Source organism: Galeopterus variegatus, unplaced genomic scaffold, assembly GCF_000696425.1.
Source record: "Galeopterus variegatus unplaced genomic scaffold, G_variegatus-3.0.2 Scaffold4154, whole genome shotgun sequence".
NCBI lineage: Eukaryota > Metazoa > Chordata > Mammalia > Dermoptera > Cynocephalidae > Galeopterus > Galeopterus variegatus.
This window is the reverse complement of record NW_007730265.1, coordinates 137152-142775: the sequence shown is the minus strand read 5'-3', so window position 1 is coordinate 142775 and position 5624 is coordinate 137152.

Here is a 5624-nt window from a genome sequence, read left to right as displayed (position 1 = left end):
TAACTGGGAAACTGCCTCTACAGAAGACGTCTTCTCCTGGGGCTTGATAACCAGGGCCCACGTGGGAGGGAGGTCGGAGGGCTTCTCGGAGGAAGGAGTTCCCTGGTCTGAGATAGCAGTATCCCACAGTGTTTTGTAGAAGGAACGGCTTCCCTAGCCATCTAACGTAGCTGTTTCCCAGATTTTCCTTTTTATGGGGATGTGTGAGGAAAGTACTGCATATCTTTGCTTAAAAGCAAATGTTATAAAATGTAAACGCTATGGAATAAGAAGGAAGAATGGCCTTGTAAAGAAGTTTTTGGCCAAAGCTAGTATTTGAAACTGCTGGAAATCACTGGGGCTGTTAATGTGTAATTTTTAGCCGCTCTGGACAAAATGACCTTTTTTCCACAGCAGAGATTGGCTTGAGTGGGGAGGGGAGCATGCAGGTTAAATGCATCGGGGGGACATGGAAAGTGACCACGTGGGAGGAGCATTGCCCAAGCTTCTGCAATGCATCCCCACTTTCCCAACTGAGCTGTCCCAGAGCTATGTGCTGGGAGGGAGGGTCACCCTCTTTTTGCCCCCCACACAGAGTGGTTGTGTGCTCACTACATGAGGTCATACCTCCAGAAGGGGCTCCTTTTCAATTCCACCAGGAGGGCATATTAGCTTGCTTTGGTCCTGGTGGAGTGGAAATTGGTTTTCCTTTCTTGAAAATTGACCCAAAGCCTTTTTTGAGAGCAGCAGATCGTAGCCTTTATTTCTCCAAAATAGAACATTCCAGAACATTCCTGTTAAAATGCAGCTTTCCAGTGCCCATTATACAGTGATTCTGGAGGGGTGGGTCTGGTGAATTGGCCCTGGCAGGCCACTGGGGGAGAACCAGTTCTTGCTGCCTCAGCACTATCTGAGGGGGGAATCCTGCATGAGGGGCCCACAGTGTGGGCTGGGGGACAGCCCTGAATGATCCCAGAGCATGGGTTGGAGACAGCCATCTGAGGGACCATAGGGGCCCCATCTTGGTGCTGAGCAGATGAGGTGGGGCAATTCCATCCCAAAGCAAATAGCAGCGTGCAGCCTAGGTTTGAGGGGAGGGAGGAGGAGTGGGGAGCACTCCATTTTCAGTCTGTGCTCCATTCCTTTCCACCTGGGTGACCCTAGGCAGGTCACTCAAGCCCCCTGAGCCTTGGCCCTCATCTGTAAGATAGGGGAGGGATTCCTGCCTTGCACAGTGCCTGGCACCTGATAGGCACTCAACAGTGGTAGTGTTACCGAACCAAAAGGGGGGCCATTGTCTGCCACACCAAATGACTAGACAGTTGCTCAAATCACAGTTTGCAGGGATAGAGAACAGCGTTTATTTGAATAGCCAGTCAAAGGAGATGGAGGCAGCTAAAGGAGCTTTTGACCTCAAATCCCAGATAGTTTGCAATCACAGCATTTTTTTTTTTTTTGGCAGCTGGCCAGTATGGGGATCTGAACCCATGACTTTGGTGTTATAAAGTTGCGCCAAAATCACAAGCATTTATAGAGCAAAATCATGAGTGGGCATCCCGGGAGTCCTGTGGGAATTTGATTGGTTCATGGTGAAGACTGCACAACTATTTCTGGCATCCTGATTAAGGTCCTCCTTGGCTCCTCTGAGTCTGGAGGTGTACAAACTTCAAAGCAGGTTTATGGTTGATGGTGCACTGACAGATGCTCGAGATTGGAGTCATAGATATTGTCTTAAGCCATCTGTCAAGGAACAAACATCTTAGCCTAAGGAAGTATATATTTAACTAACTCTATGCAACCTTTTCTGGTACTTCTAGGAATTCAGCCAGTCCTATCTGGTCAAGCAGAATTTTCTTTAGCTGTTCCCTGTGCCCCCGTCCCCCTGCCGAGGCCTGGTCTGGCTGTTGTTATAGGGATAGCTAGAGGGAATATTGGGGTCTGTCCCATTTCAGTATCGATTCTCTTCCCTGTATTAGGTCATTCTAATTTGGGTCCACGGGCCCCTTGGGGGGCAGGCTTCAGAGTGTCTCTCATGCTGTGAGAACAGGGGATGGGGTGGGCTAACGCCTTATGACAGTGCCCATACATACCCCTCCTCCCGCTAAGGACCCCCTTGGCCAGGTTGTTCAGGCCTCTCCCTGATTCTCGGCTCAGAGCAGCTCAAAGTACAGACTCTCAAGGTGGCCTCCTTGGTCCTTATCAGGTCCCAGCTTCCTGATGGGTGACATGAGGCAGGCTGAGATGCCTTGGGGCTTCCTTCTAACTCTGGCCAAGTCTTGTTCAGTGATCAGTTCTGCCTGTGCTGAGTGAGGCAGGGAAAGGTGAGAGGCACACATCCTTCACGGCCCTGCTGCAGAAGTTACCAGGGGCCCGCGGCTGACTTGCTGACTTCCTGATGTCTCTCAGGGCGTCCTTGCTGACACGGGGCTTTGTCTACATTCAGGGGTAGGAGTTTTGACAATGAACCAGCGGGACGGAAGGGGAGAAGTCCTCTTCCCAACTGTCAAAAGCAGAGCAGCCTTTTGGCTCTAGCCTGGCTCTCACTTTTCTTGCATGACTTGGACGCGTGTTGCAGCTTTCTGCCTCGTCTCCTCGTGCACAGATGGACAGGTGGGATGAGGTGGTCCCCGTCAGGTCTTTCAGTAATGGCAGACCTTCTGAGGCTGGGATAGCTTGGGCCTGCTGTGAGCTCTCTGTAAATGTCCCTTGAAGATCTATTCCTCATGCTTCTTTGGGCTCTTTTTGAGGCTGGCTAGGAAGCCCAAGCTCCTCTTCCTAAGGGTTTTAGCTGTGGGACTTCAGACAAGCCCACCGATCTATCTGAAGCGTGGAGACCCCATTTGTTGGGAGGGCACGATTTTGACTGCCCTGAGTGCTTCAAGGTCCAGCGAGTGGATGAAAGGGTCACTGTAAAGTGTGGTGCCAGGTATGGTGCATTATGAGGTCCATCTTAGCACCCAGGGCAGGGTGGAGTGCGAGGGAAGGCTGCCGATGTTTATTTTTGATGCTTAAAGTGGGGACAGCCTGACAGCAGCGTGGCCCTGGCAGAAATCTGGCCCCAGCATCCTGGGAACGCCTCACATGCCCACCACCACTCACAGCCAGGGGTGACCCCACAGGAGGTGGTGCCCGGGGGGTGGGACCTGGGCCTTCCTCGCTTCCTTAGCTGTTGAGTGGTGGGGGATCCAAGTGAACAGGTGGTAACTGCACCTCCCCAGCCTCTGCACACTCCTGCAGGTCTCTGCTCCTCCTCCTTGCCCTGGAAGCAGGGCTGCTGGCGTACTGGAACCACTGGGGCCACTGGAACTATGATTAGTGGGCTGGGTCTACTGTGCAAATGTGAGGCCAAGGAGAGCCAGGGTCCCATTGTTTTGGATCCCCCTGAGAACATTCCCGTCTGGCCTTTGCTCAAGTTCTTGCCTCTGAAATGCCAGTTGCTAGATCCCACCATTCCTTCAAGGCTCCGTTCAGGGCCAGCCCTGCTCCATGTCCACACCCTCACCAGCCTTGGAGCCCCTCGCCTCAGCTGGCACTCGGCCTGCACATCTTCACCCTGACCTTCATCTCTTTCTGAAAAGATCAGCCAGCCCTAGCCTGCAGGCAGGAGTTGGCCCTGTCCAGGTCTGTCCCTGGGACCCAGATCCTACCAGCAGAGGAGAATGTGGGGTCCCCATAGGGCAACGTTGGACTCATCCAGGAACGCAGAGCTACCTGGCTGGACTGAGGGCCTGAGGGGTCATTTTGCACCAGCCTCGTCTGAAGGAAAAAGCCAGCCCACAAGGGAAATACTAAGGGAGTGTGACATTAAGGTTTGTGTGGTTCCTGCTGTTCGGCCCGGTCGTCATGAGCTCAGGAGAGGGGGCTCTGGGTAAAAACCTGAAGTGTTTTTACTAAACCCACCATGAAACTTTAGAACATTGAATGGTTTGCTCTGAAGCTGCAGAACAGAGTGTGGCACCAGGTGCATGGCATGCGGAGACTGTCCCCATTGGGGTGGACCCAGCAGCCTGAGCAGCAGGATGGTCCACCTGTCCCAACTGTTGTGGAAGAGGAAGAGCCACCCCATCTGTCACCTTGAGCAGCTCCAGCCCGAAGCGGCAGGTGCCAGGCCAGGAGATAAATGGTGGCCACTCATAGCGGTTTAGATGGCATGAGACCCTTCAGGACTCTTCGTGGACTTAGGAGGGTTATTTTAAAAGTCTAAGAAACAGGTGAAGAAATGCTGTTTATGGATTCTGGGGACTTTCCATTTGTCCCCAGCCTGGGGGAGGGGGGTCCTGAGAGACCATGTTTCACTAAGCAGAGGCACAGAGTTTCAGGTTACTTCCTACCCCATTCACTTTTGCTCGATGTCTGGCTTGTACCAGCAACACAGTATGGGGGGGTCTCATGGTTGCTATGACATTCGTACACCATGACATGTATCCAACTTCACATGGCACTGGTGACACCCATGGTTACAGCCAGCCTGGGTTGGGGTGGGCAGAAGCTGACCAGAAGCATTGGTGGCTTCCCCACTGTCTTATGTCCCCTGCATTGGCCACCAGGACAAAATGGCTGTGGGGTGGGTGGGGGGTGGTGCTTAGCTCACGTGGGTGGGCTGTGGGCAACACCTCTGAAGCTTGCCTTTTTATAAGCAGCTTTTTTGAACTAAAATCAATGTAACATACTGCACATATTTAAAATGAAGAATTTGGTAAGTTTTGACATGTATGTACCTGTGAAATCATCACCTCAATCACGAGAGTGAGTGTACCTATCACCGCAACCTTCCCTTGTTCCCCTTTTTAATCCCTCCCTCCTGCCACCCCCTGCCCCCCAGCAACTACTGATCTGCTTTCTGTCCCCCCGGAATGTTTACGTTTTCTAGAGCTGTACGTAGACGGAATGATGCAGTACGTGCTCTTTGTCGTCTGACTTCTTTCACTCGGGTGACGATTTTGAGACTTGCCCATGTTGGCGTGTGCATCATAGTTCATTCCTCTGTGTGGCTGAGCAGTATTCCCTAGCAGGCACGTGCTCAGCCAGTTATGCATGTATCTGTTGAAGGACGTGTGGGTGGTTTCCAGTTTTGGGCTGTTATAGATGAAGCTCTGCAGCTGGTGCAGATGTGGAAGGAGCCCAAATCACGGAGCCACAGGCTCTGGCTCTGTCACTGCTCACTGTGTGCCTGTTCCATCCCCTCTCTGATCCTTACCGTTCTCTTCTGAACCATGAAGTGTTGGACTCATGGTTCCTAAGGTCCCTCTGGCTCTGACAGTCAACTACTTTTATGTTCCTCCATTATTACCATAGCCCCTGCCCCACCCCAGCCCACTGGGCTCAGGTGACAGTGTGGCTGGTGGCAGAGGCTGGGCCTCACGCCACCCCAGTGGTTAGTCTCTGCAGCCCATTAGCTCTGGTGGGCTGAGGCTAAGGAGTCTGGAGTAAGAAAAGACCTTAAGCACTGTCAGCATGGTCGCCTGACTCAGTGCCTGATTCTTTTGAAACGCTTGTCCAGGCTCTGCTTGAGTGCTCCCACCGCTGGCAGAGAGCTGACCCTTCGATTTCACCCAGGTGGGGGTGGGGGGGTGGGGGGTGGAGCTGAGTCTGCCCTTGCCCCTGCCCTGCACTCTCCAACCGCACCCTAACCCCCACTGACTGGT